This window comes from Gasterosteus aculeatus, chromosome 8 (assembly GCF_964276395.1).
Source record: "Gasterosteus aculeatus chromosome 8, fGasAcu3.hap1.1, whole genome shotgun sequence".
Lineage (NCBI taxonomy): Eukaryota > Metazoa > Chordata > Actinopteri > Perciformes > Gasterosteidae > Gasterosteus > Gasterosteus aculeatus.
The window spans coordinates 8,964,119-8,978,216 of NC_135695.1; positions in this window are offsets into that span (position 1 = coordinate 8,964,119).

Here is a 14,098-nt window from a genome sequence, read left to right on the forward strand (position 1 = left end):
GTAGATGTATTCGAGCCGTTGAGATAAAGAACGTCGTTTATCTTCATTTGGTGCAGCAAAATATTCAAATTCTTGTCAGCATTTATATTCTCAATCTGTCTGTGATCCATCTAACGTGAATGGATTGTGTTTCATTGACACCAAGTCCAAAAGTTGTATCACAGCCATTGTAGTAATCCGGTGTATAATTTATATTTTCAGCTTTAGAACCAAGTCAAATTATTGGATATGAGTTTCCTGAGCTCTCGCAGCAGTTAAGTTAATTGTGCTCCTCCAAAAAACTACAGTTTGAGTGAGACACAAGGAAGGAAATGATGAAAAGCGCTCTGATCTGAAGGGCTCAATCATCAGGCATAAGACAATAAGTTCTTTCACTTTCTCCTGTATATCTCATCTCTCTGTTTTCCATTTCTGCATTTTTTTATAGTCCATCCACCCTGACAAGCCTGAGATTTCTGGTTTCTCGCTCTTCGACTTCTCATTCTCTGCTTGTGGATTCTGCCGACACGCAGTCTCTCTCAACGTTGGTTTTTATATCAACATGTCCTCTCAGACATGGTTGCTTTTCCAACTATATTTTATTTTCCAATTTAAATGTTTTATTTGACTACATGATAACACTGGCAATGCTATATTTTCCTTAACAACACTTTTTTTTCTGTATAGCCCAAGCCTGATATATCCTATTCACTTTGACCAGAGAGCACCGTTGACTACTAAAGTCCCTTCCATGAGACTCTGCACATGGGAACAGTTTATTGTGATTTGACCAAACGAGGTCTCCTCTAGGGCTGTTTCCTTGTGTCTATGTAACGTTTTATAAAAAACGACAGTGCCCGGCCTTATTTAAATGAAACCACATAACGGTGACATAGTTTTATAGATTAACGTTCTCAGCAGGAACCAATGAGTTTGAGGCTGAGTGCCGCAGGGATTAAGTGTTGAGAAATGGAAGAACACATTGTTGGTTTTGCATTATCTTTGCCAGCGATAAGGAAAATATAGAGTAACACTTCCCTTCCCCAGTATAAGAAGAGACGCGGTTTATTATTTCTGGCAACGGGAGAGTCATTTTATAATGGCGTTATGTCAATGTTTGAAAATTGGATTAGCCTGAACTACATTTAGGTAAAGTGTATTAAATGATTTCTGATTTCCATCTGCTCTGTGATTTACTTATGTAAGAAAGTCCGGCCTCAAACTGGGCCTGTAAACACACGCACACACACGCACGCACGCACACACACACACTCTCCCAGACTACACAAGTGCTCATACACATTTAATGTATTACCGGCAGATCAAATACAGGCTTCCCACCTACTTCCCTCCCCAGAGAGACTGAGTGTGTGTTATTAACCCCAACACCACTGCTGCTTGTCTGCCGGCATTAACCCCATTATCCCTCCTCTCTCTCTCTCTTCTCGCCTCTCCTCTCTCTCTCTCTCTTCTCGCCTCTCCTCTCTCTCTCCTCTCCTCCCTCTCTTTCCCGCCGCAGTAATGCAGTTCAATAGGCGCAGTTTTCCTCTCCTCCATCATGCGCTTATTCTTTCCTCGTTTTCTGTCTCCCTCCATCTCTCTACAGTTGGCAGTGGCAGAGGTTAGACAAGCACACTCTGTCCCTCCACCCCTCCCTGCCTCCCCCTCCCTCCCCCATCACCAGGTCCCAGAGGTGCTTTCTGCTTAACGAGGCTGGATATCTGTTTCCTAAAATCAATCGTCCGTCTTAAACGAACATCCCCGACCATCTGCTTCAGGGACACGTGTGTGTGTGCACATGCACACACACACACGCACGCAAGCACGCACGCACGCACACACACACACAGGAAAGAAACACACACACACCCTCGCTGGAGCTCCAATCCAAATATTTGTGGAGTGTGTGATTCAGCCGGCTCCTCGAGGGGCCCGGCGAGCCGGTGTCGGGGTCCTCCCGGGGCCCCTCAAACTGCCTGGCCGGGGGCCTCGCACTTGGCCCGCTCCCTCCCTCCTTTCTTCCTCCCTCTCTCCCTCTGTCGCTTTTCTGTTTGATTAATCTATAAATCTGTGTGACACATGGATGAGGCTCTGAGACTCTGCCAGGGAGCCCTGTGTGTGTGTGTGTGTGTGTGTGTGTGTGTGTGTGTGTGTGTGTGTGTGTGTGTGTGTGTGTGTGTGTGTGTGTGTGTGTGTGTGTTTGAAGAAAAGTGAAATGCACAGCTAATCCCTTTAGCAAGCTGTTAGCGGTTGTGTTGCGTTTAGGTGGTAACTAGAGGGCCCCGGCAGTGATAATCTCTCATCTCTATAAAACACTCCCACCCGTGTTGACTTTATGACCTCACAGGGACGCTCCAACTTCAAGGGAATGTTTCAACAATTAAAATGCCACACATCTCAACATAATCACTGTGGGAGACCAGAGCAAAGTACCGGTAGCCGCAAGATGGTTTTGTGTGGACTGATCAGGGGACTGAAAAGGGTTTAACGTTTCATCCACTGCTTCACGTGATGGCCGCTTCCAGACCATAACAAGCCCTCTCAAATATCGTACACTTTCTTGTAATGTTATTTCTAAATTGATCTCAGCTTGGTAGTATTTTTGTAACTGACTAATAGCGAGATTTGAAACCATTGCAACTCTTGTTGCATACAAGAAACTACACAGAGGACTATGCACCATTCGTCAAAGAGTCCAATAAAATAAAACCTACGGTGCATATCTGCGTGTGATAATGTAAATATACGGTACATATTATACATTCAAACATCCCCACAACCTGGCAAACCTTAAGTCTTAATTATTAGTGAATAATTAAGTCTTAATAATGACCTTCTACTCGTATAGGCCTTCTCTTGATGGACTGAGATTGGAACGATCATGAGATTCATACAGCGACGAGTCGACGGCCGGCTTTCCACCTGCTGAAGTAAGTCTCCTATGAGACGTTGAAGTTGATCCTATGAAAGGAAAACCGAGTGTGCATTGTAGTGGAGACATCAACTCATCTCTTTATTTCTTTTCTATATTTTATTGAAAGAATGCTAAAATTCCAGAATATTAAATATGGACGCTCGCCAGTTTCAACCCCGAACAGTTGGCATCGCCCTTTAAATCTCGTATCGGTTAAACCCCCAGACTCCTCCCCTTATTCCCTCAAGTCTCTATTGTGTTCCCGTATTCTCTCATCCCCAACCTCCCCCTCCAGTAATTACACCCAAAGTCAAAAGACGGCCCTGTCAATCAAACACTCAACTGTCACTTTCCCTGCTTTGTCTCCCACATCTTTGTCTGTCTCCGTCTCTGCTGCATTTCAGACTGGGCTGTCAGAGCAGCGCGGCTCTCTATGCGTTTAGAGAGGTTTCGTTTTTGTCTGTGCGTGTCTGCATTAGTGTGCGTGTGACTTGTTAGTTTAATTTACTCCTAAGTTGTGGAGCTTTAAACCCGCTAAAATCTCTTTTAATGCGACCCTAGTAGCCCTGTTACGCGCTGCGAGATGTCTAAAACCTCTTCCTCTGACTAAGCCACCCAGTACCTCTTCTTCTCTCTCATGTTGGTCTGGATGAATCAGCTGAGAAGGTCTGCATCATAGGAGGATTGACAGGTCTTTCCTTCATTCAGTCGTCCACTCAAGGCCTTCCTCCAGGTGTGGATGCCGGACTAAACCCCCACTGATGGTTTCAGAGGTCGCTGCTCCTCATCCGCAGACGACGGCTCCTGCATTCAGCTCAGATTCACGGCAGTTACGTTACATTCCCTCTTTGTAACGGAAGAGCTTCCTCGTAGCTGGACGCGGCGTGCTGCACAATTTGTTGGCGCAGCAATTAACGTTGGAACAAATACTAAAAATACAGCGTGGCAGTGAAAAAGCTCAGTGTTTATAGATGACTGGAGTGCTTTGTTGTGGTGGGAGCCTGGGATTTTGTGAGCATGTGTTTTGCAGCATGACTGTCGCGTGATGAATTTTGGAGCCTCAGAAAAAAATAAAAATAAATGAACAGCGATGAAACAATCACACGGCTGCATGTCGGCCCCTCGGACGCTGCTGCTATCCTGCACGTGAAGAATCACGCTACGACGCATTTGCCTGCACAGTGTCCTAAACAGGCCTCATCGTACATCTGCCAAGCTTAACTTTGATACGTATGGAATCATTATCATTGAAACAAATGGAGTCTGATGGCCATTCAAGTCGTGTTCCAGGACCAGTATCCCGAAGCAGCTTGTGAGACGCAGTTAATTCTATGTATCAGGCCAATGCAAACACACACACACACACACATACTTTCAGTGAGAGCAGCTAATAGGGTTAATTGTCATGTAAAACCATCACTGCAGTCAACTTCACGGCCAATCACTCAAAATCTCTCGCCGACACTCACACAAACACACACAGACATATTTACACACCCTCCCATGGGATCTCGCTTTGCCCAGATGGCTTTTTTCCCGGTGGCTGTGCGCTCTGTGTGTGTGTGTGTGTGTGTGTGAGAGAGAGACCCAGGCGGGCCACAAGGGGCTTTGCGGTGAACAAGGCGCATCTTCTCCGTCTAATTAATTTACTATTATATAGCACCTGTTTCGGGCTAGATAGAGCTGAGGGCACACATACACACACACACACACACACACACACACACACTCAAGCTGATGTAATGGAGAGGTGGTGGGGGAGGTGGGGAAGAGAGGAAGGGATGGACGGATGAGGAGAGAAGGGATAATAAAAGGTGCAGCAGGAGCTGAGGAAGGATGGAGACTGGGAGCAGTGGGTGAGGAAGAGGAGGGAGGGATCGACGGAGACTGCAATGAACAGGGTTTGATCTGATTATATTCAGCTTATGCTTTGATCATGCTTAAAATGGAAATATGTTTTCTCTGATGGAGGGAGGGAAGGAGCGGCTGAGAGGCAGCTCATTACATTTTCTCGCTACTAAATAAAAAAAATCTGGCACCAAACATCGCTGTTGGACAATCATATCATCCTTTGCTTGATCGTATCGCACCTTTCAGTTTCATCGTCTTTATGACATTAGAGCTGTAATGTCTGCTTAACCTCCTTTGTCTAATTTCCTCTTCCTCCAATCAAAAGCTCAATCAAAAGCTGCCCTTCAACCTGTTATGGTGAGTGTAACAGTGTCAGAAAATAGCATTATTATATGAGTTCTTGTGACATTGGCTTTAATATTTTGCCACTGTACATTTGATAAAACTAAAGTAGTTTTCTTTATTTTATTTATCACAAAATATATTCTGAAAAGCGATCATGAAACACAAATTTCCTAAGTTTTAGTATCAATTGTGTTTTGGATTTCAGAAACTTAAAAACTAGTAGTTTATTTTTGTATATCTCATTAAAATCGACCATCGCAAACAGAGCAAAAGGATAATTTTCCGCTGTGTGTATTGCTTCTCTCTACTGAATTTTTGACTGTTAGTCTCACTGACCTGCAGTTACAAGCCCTGTTCAAATATTTTAGATTTTTCAAGACTTGCATATAAAATCCTAAGAAAAACTTAAGAAAAGGTACTTTAAATGTAATAGAGCAGCCAGGAAAGTAATACTAAATACCCATAATAGGGTAATTGACTCATTTCTGAGCATCATTGAGCTTCAGGTGTTTGGTGATACGACGTTTGCGTGTTGTATTGGGACATTAGGTTCCATGTGTGCAAAGTAGCCGCATCAGTTCCCTGGCGTTACTTCTGACATCAAACCCACATGATCCGCCAGTCAGCCAAGCAGTCGCTCGGAGTAACACATCATCTCAGAGCTGAATGCACTTTAATTAAGCACAATGCCAGTTCTTCCCATCTGCGGGAACAAGTAAAATAAAGCACCAGCGGTACAAGAACACCTCCGCTCCCAATCCGCCTCATCTCCCTCCGACTCGCTCGCTCCCTTCCTGAGTTCATTAGTTTCCAGGCCGATGCTCCCCCCCCCCTGCATTAGCATAACCTGTCAGCCGTGAAACACCACAAAACAATTTTCTCTTTTGTAAGAAAAAAAAAACGCAGCCCAGCTCGCTCTGCTGCCTCCCACAGCCACAGGGAGAGAGAGGCGAGAGGGCGGGGAGGTTACGCTACCTGTATGTTTTTCTAATGAACAACATACTGAACTAATAAAAACATGTCAGGCGGCGAGAGAGAGGCTTGAAGTAAAGGGGTGGATGTAAATACCGCGAGGTGGAATTAATTCAAACAAATACCGGTGTCTTAAGCAGGTGATTGCTTATGAGCCAGCAGGGTCCCCCGCTGTGAGCGGCTTACCGGGCTGCATAATGACACCTAATGAAATCAATCCACCAACACTGACAAGGGACCCTGGAGAAGAGTCCTGTTTATTTATGACTTGGATCTCACTCGAGTGTGAATGTGTTTCTTGCTTGTGATAACATTGTAAAACAAAGTTATTGAGATGCTCGTGTCAACCAAACTACAAGGGGGGAAAGAAACCAGTTGTAACATAACTGGTATGTCACCAAATTTGATCACACTTTGTCTCTTCGCTGTTGTCCCATAATGCTTTGCTCTGTTGATCTGTTCATTTCCTGACAACCGTCCGGCCCAAATCAGCTGCTTGTTCCTTTGGAGCCGGACTCTCCCCTCGAGCGCCTCAGCTCCTCTGGAAACGCCGACCGTTTACATTGCGGTCGGCTCCGCGTGTTAGTTTCCGATAAAGCATCTCTCCCCGGCTGCCAATTAAAAATTGGCATTATTGGTGGTGACGGTCGAGGTGTGTTCCTGTCAATATTGGCGCATTAGATTTGGTCGGGTGGATCTTTTCTTGTGAGACCTGCGAGGTTCTTTGAAAGCTGGACATGTTTACTCTCTCAGCCGGATCACACGCGCTGCCCGGGTACTAAACATCTCAGCAGATATGGAAAATGAGCTAAAATCCAAATGGACAGGCATTTAATATGCATCCTTTCAGGGGTTATCCTAATAGATAATACCACAAATGTTTAATTGTTAATATCTCCTTTACTGTGCCAAACTAATGATGCATACCTTTCCTTCTCATGGTGTCTTTTTCCTTTCATTTTTAATGCAACAAAATACGATTATGCCGTTCATCCTCTGTGATCCCGCTCCTTTTCCGGGCTCTACGGGATCTGTGACAGACTGCGTTCCCAGCGTAGGCTCTCCAGCGTGACACGTGGAGACATTCTTCCTGGAAGCAGAAGGATCTCCATCTTCTGCTGGCGAACACTTAATGGGAATGTTCCTCAAATACTGCTCCTCATCACAGACGATTCAAATCTCCAATTGAATATATAGCACCCATTTTTGAGTTTGTGATTTTTCAAAATAATGCAATGATACAAGCATGACGCAAACACATCATGATCATTTCCTACCCATCCACCGTCACATATATATTGAAATTGTCCTTTTTGTTAAAATTCAATAGCAGGAATTAGAAAGTTTGGTTTCCACGGAGAGAAAACTTCAAGGTCAATCAGCTTTTTTCTCTGTTTTGGTGCATTAAAAATAAAAATAATCACGCTCCTGCAGATACCCACGCTTCGGTCGGGCTGCGAGGTCTGTTTTTGTTTCCCTCGATGGATCACAGCGAGAAAGCGTCAGGCTTAATGTTCTTGGTAGCAAATCGAAATCCGCGTTGGTGTAAGCAGCAAACGCGGCTCATACAGAAATGCTCAGACACACACAAACATGCACACCTCTAACAAGCAGCTGTTTCCCATCCTAATATTTATTTTCTCACTTTCTCCTTCCTCTCATTTCCACATCAATGTGTGTGCGCCTGTGTGCGTGCAGGTGATTACAGTCTGAAGGCTCCCCTACTTACCTTGGCTGTGAACAATAGAGCGCTGTGAATAGGGGCTGCTCACGTGGTCTACTATAATGGCCTTGCAGGGCCAGACTCTCTGTGCCGATGTGTGTGTGTGTGTGAGAGAGACTCTCTGCGTGTGTGTTTGAGACGTATAGAAACAATGCGTGTGCTGTTGGCTGTATAATTACAGGCGTAATCTTACTATGCAGATGGTTTCATTCACCGGAGCGGGGGAGTGGGGGAGAGATGTAATGACATAAAGAGTATAGGTTGCAATATATTAAGAGTAATATAGGCTTGCTGTGGTTTGTGCGGCTGTAATGGCGTCCTGTGACACATGGCCTGGACTGAGAAAGGTGAAATTACAGTGTATCATGTGAGTGTGGAAGAATAATGGTAGTTCAGCAGGCACATGTGACACGGCGCCAGCAGGGTGAGAAACACCTTTGAATGTCTGTCATTCAGCGGCTCTGCCCCTCCAGCAAACCGCCTCCCCGCTGGTCGCTCGGTACACGTTGGACCATTTTGCCACCGTCAGAATAGAAAAAAAACCTCTGTGATAAATATGCAGAAATGCAGTTTATTTGCTGTAGCACTTTGATTTCAATACATGTTGTAGGGTGTGTTGATGTTCTATCTGGATTTGTTTTGTAGATGGCATGTTTCTCACAATAGGGACGTCCAGTAGACCAAAACATCTTCAACATTATCAGCATCAAACAAAAAAAAAAAAAAAAACCCATTACCCTAAATGATGGAAACAAACCCATCCCATGTCTCCATCAGATTGGTTTTCAGAAGAAATATGAGTTTGATAAATTGGTGAAATTGGAATTATGAATTATGTTTTTCTGACAATTTTCTGAAATTCTGTAGATTAAAGTAAACCCCTTTCAGTGGCTTTGGAGGTCTGTGGATGGTCTCCACTTCAACGCCTGCTTTCAGACGATTAGTGGCTACGATAATGTCTGTGTCCGAAAGGGGAACTTTTTTCACGTATGGGTTTGGTTGACTCTGTATTTGCTTTCCTATAATAAACCCTCCCCTCGAGTGGGTGAAGATCAGTGTCTGGCCACAGTGTTAGATGGAGATAACCGCAACATCTGCAGCAGACTCCTCCTGTAGACCTCTGTGGCGCCTTCTCTCCTCCTCCCTGCATGTCTCTCGCTCCTCTTGCTCATTGTCTAGAGCCGATTACAGAGGGGGAGATACTTCGAGAGAGAGATGGAGGAGGGGAAGAGTTGGAATCCTCAAGTATTTAGCAGCCAGCTAATGTACTGAGGGATAATACGACGTGTCCACAGGCAGCGTCTTTATGTCCGATGTGTTTTTACCAGCTTCTCAGCAGCTTGGCAGTGTTTACACACTCTAATAACAAGTGGCGTCTTTCAGGGACCCTTCGGTTCATTCACCATTCAACCGCCAGTCCGGCTTTAGCCTAATCCCCCCCCCCCCCCCCACCCCCACCCCCCTCGGCACACCGCTCCCATACAAAACACCAGATTTCAATTTTTACACTGTAATTGCCTAGTTTTTAATTCCACGCACGCCATCAAGCCAAGATTGGAGCTCTAGCCAGATTTCAGGGAGGGGAGGTCATCCTGGGACTGTTGGGCAGCAAAGATTTTTGGGGCGGCTTGGAAGTGGAACTGGGCGAAAGGGAAGCGGTTCAAAATTTGGTCTGTGTGGCTACGATAAAAAGTAAGAAATTAAAACGTCTTAGTTTTTAAACGTTGTCCACTGCGCGAGTAATCTGCTCTGCGCCGCGAGAGAGGCCTGCTGGGGGTGGGAGGGAAGGAAAGACTGCAAGAGATCGTTTTATTTTTGTCTGTGGGCGATATCAAATGTAAACTTTCATCTTTGCTATAGGGCTGCTGTGTGGTCATCCATCAGCCGACACAGACTTAAATACTGAACTCTTTCCAGTTTTGCGGCAGAATCGGCTTTCACACATTCCTGATGTTTGTTACGTGTTTTTCTGCTATCCAGGGTTTTCTCATTGACGTGTAGTAAAGTGTAACTCCACTTGCTTCGTGTTCTGGTTTATTTGTGCATCTTTTAACGGGTCAAACAAAACTGAGCATCGTTACAATTTAATATTCATATCATTTGTTTTCACTGACTAAATAACACGTGTGTTTTCAAAGCTTCTTGGCATATTTGGGTTTCTCAAAAACTAAATGATTAGATATTTTCTCAGGATATGGTCATTTTTATGCCTCGCGGGCGGCAGAATATTTGAAACACCGCTGAGTATTATGCACTAGAGATGTACCCACACCACTACATGAGCCTGAATGGGGGGAAAGGGCACGATAAAGGGGCCGTAAGACAGAACAGATGTATTGTCTGAGCCTAAAGTATCTATCTAAACTAAGTAAACTATCTAAGTATGGCTTTGGCCGGGTGCCCGTCCTCACCAGCAAGCGTCTTTGGTTCCAATCCAGGGAATTCCTAAAAGCGCTGTTGTCTTCACTGGGTGATGACGTTGACCCCATCCCACCGCGTGAGCCGTACGGCCCGACATCAGTGCCCGACCTCACTCGTGCTCCTTGGGCTCGATGGGAGCCAATCTCTGCCGTCAGGGTCCGACACGTCGCCGAAAGCCTCAATCCGAAAGAGTGGAGTCTGTTGGGGAAGTAAATGAATGGCGGTTGTTTGGGATTAAGATGCTCGACGCGCATAATTTGATATGTGTATGTTGTTGGTGTCCGCTGTTACCTTTTAGGAGGAACTGTGTGTGACGTCAATAAACATTACTGACATACATGTCGTGTTTCCCCGCATGCAGTCATCTGCTCATCCCGCTTTGATAATCTGATGGTGTCTGAACTGAATTTGTCCACATTCAGCTGATCTTGCTGTAATGTACTAGGTATAATTTCCCTCTCATGCTAACAGTGCTTTTATCTTCAAGTGAACAAGTGAAGCGCTCTGATTTTCCCTTTTAATTTGGCTTCTGCTGGGATGGTTTCCAATACTCGCGTCTCTCTCTCTCACACCATCTCGCCCCTCGTCTCTTCCACACCTGTTAGCGCCCCACAGATGTGCGCTTGCTGCGCCGTAAATTTGTTCAAACAACACCACCGTCTGCCGTCATCAAACTGGGGATGAGCTGAAACGATCAGGGAACATTTAGGCTGAGCACAGGCCAGCTGTACTGCCCATTACCTCCATTCACACTCAAGCGCACTTTCTCTCACGCACACACACCCACACACACACACGCGCGCTGTTTGTTGCTCACAGATACACAATGGCAGCAAATATGAATGTACTGAATACACCCATAAGAGAGTCGTTTGTTTCCTGTCACTCTCGTTTATCTGCCTGCACGCATCATTAAGCCGCTTTGATCGCACCTTAACGAACATCGCGGTGGCCTCAGACAAAAGAGGGACATTGTGACCGTGTTTTGTCTTTCATCTTTTCAATGTCTTTAATGCATTGCTAATGAGCCTGAGGGATGTGTTGATTCCACCATCACGCCTATTTACTTTTTAAGTGTTGGGGAGCGCCGCTGCTCTTCCACACTGTTCATTTCTACAAACACTTCACGACGTGGAACCGGTTTCACTGCTGGTACGAGGACGTGTTGAGCCTCTGCAGCGTTTGGGTGATTCTTCACCACAAACTTAAACCCCTATTTTTCTTTCAAACTTTCAAAGGATTTTGAATTCATATTTTGGTCATACAACTACTATTTTAGTTTAGTTCATCAACTCCATTAATATCCTATTACTTATTACTTACTATAACTATTCCATTCATTTACAAACAAATTAAGGTGATGTTTGATCAACATCTAAAGAAAAGATATTCATCGTATCACCGTAGAAAACCATATATGTGCATATAATTATTGCCCATTTTATTGTAGTGATGTCGTCAACAATTGATCAGTTAGCAATACAGTACCTGTCAATTCAACGCAATGATAGTTGAAGTATTTCCAAACCTTTAACAGGTACTGTATATATTATTTATATTTCTGCCGATCAAGTCTTTAAACTCACTTAAACTCATCCGAATACTTTCCCAGTTAAACTAAACTACATGTTATAACCTTTTGTACGGGGCACACATGCACAACAATTGATCTATCTGAACGATCAGGTGCAGATATTCTCTACAAAGATCCATTTCTGTTGCTCTGCTGGAGAATGGGCTCATTTTTCTGAGGTACGGTCGTATTGGTGTTGTCCAACTTCAGGCCTCCACAGTCCGTGGAAGCCTTCTAGCAAAGCTACACGCGTGTATTTAAATGCCCGTGTGCCATCGTAGTGCCGTGACACCGTGTGCTTCATCAATTACCCGCAGGTCCTAACCTGTGGCACTAGGATGACCTCCAGGCCTGAGAGGTTAATAAACTAGCAGCTCTGTGTAATTGACAAGCGCACACACAGAGAAATAGGCAGGCGGTGATGGTTTTTCTCTCCTCAGCCCCTCCTCATTTTTTTTTATCTCTTTTCTCTTTTGTGTCCTTGGGTTCCAGCGTTTCTCTCTCTCTATCTCAGCTCCCCGCCGCCCATTTCATATTGGTGGAGGTAGAAATCTGTGTGCGTCTGTTGTGTATCGTTCCTCATGCGAAGCGCTGGCGAAACTATCAGTGTTATCCGTTAACTTTACCACTTGAGTTAAATTGAAGGCAGTGATGTGGAAGAGGTGTCTACCCTCCTTTTCTCTTTTCCCTCTCTTCCCATCTCCCCCTCTCTACCCTTCCATTCATTCCTCTCCACCTTCCTCTCTTTTTGTCCATTTCCCTCATCCCATTTCCCCCACCCTTTGCCTCTCGCCCCCACCCCCCCTTGGTATCATCCGTCTATTAAAGAGCCTGCGACATAAAGAAACATCTGCTGTGAAGCCAGCTGAGGTTGAGCACATCTGGGTGGTCGCTGTAATACAGTCAACATCTGGGCTGCCCTCATAGCTAAAGGACAGGTTAAAAGTTCTGATCCACCTTTTGTTTATTTGTGACCAACTGTTTACACTTTTAATGCCTTTCTTACGAAGATTGAACGAACATACAGATGTAAATATGTTAGATGTAAATAGAGAAGAGCATTGCGCTCTCCAACCACCTCGGTCTAAGATTAATGTATTATGAATAGAAGATACACACATTTAATCCATAGATGGCATGTTGCAGTCTCCATCTTCTGGTGAGGAGTTTTTGGGCTCATGATTGTGATGTCATGTTGTGTGACAGAGTGTGTGTCATAGACTGAGACCAGATATTATACGTTTTACTTGTGATAGCCTTGGTCACATTAAATCTATGGTCATCTTTACAGTATATTGCTCTTTGGTCACTTTCATCACCCGTCACACCATGAAGTGATAATTATTATTTGATGACTATCTCACCACATTTGTGCTCTAAACAATACTCTACATACATGTTTATCTACATCATGCATGTACACACAGCATCACACACACCTAGCTGAGTGTGTTGTTCCCATGCAATGGTGCAGAGTGCATCAGTAGCAGAGCAGAAAGATTTGATTAAGGTGTGTGTGTGTGTGTGTGTGTTTGTTACGCATGCTGCGATGGAGCATGTACCATGACTCCATAGAAATCTATCTCCCTCAGTAGATTTCACCCCTCGCTTCATTTCCTTAATGACTAAAACAGCAGCAGTCTTCGCTTCCTCTCTGTGTGAGAGGCAGGCCTGGTGGGCACACACATACACACAAACACATATTAAAATACACACACATATGAAAACACACACGCGCGCAAAAGCTTGGAAGCACGAAAGCTTTTATTTGAGTCAAATATGAAAGTCACTCATATATTACATTTGCGTGACCGCCTGAATTAAAGCTACGTGAAAAGCAGAATTTACAAAGTGAGTATTTTTTATATTTTGTTTGAATAAAATTGTGAATGTGATGTTTGCAGCGGCCTTTTCAAGGTGCCCTAAAGGTAAGAAACCGAGGACACACATCGTTGGGGCTAATGCAAGCAGGCTCTACACTGCCAGCTGCCTTCTAGGAAACAGATATATCAAACGGGGGACTCTTCATGTGGAAACACATCTGAAACTTTCTCTTTAGTCTTAAAATTGCTTTTGTCAGGGAGCTCCTTGATCTACTTTCTCCCCTTTCAGCTCTCTGCATGTGTGTGTCTGGGTGCCTGCATGTACCTTCCCCCTATATGTAGTGTGTTTATGAGTTTTTTGGGGGGTAGGTGTTGGGATGTGATATTTCTCCTGTGTATATAGATATATACCCACAGTCAGAGAGGGGTGAAATCTATTGAAGTGGTTCTGTAAAATAGACTTTGTTCAGGTAGTCACTTTGTTTTCATGCTGATAA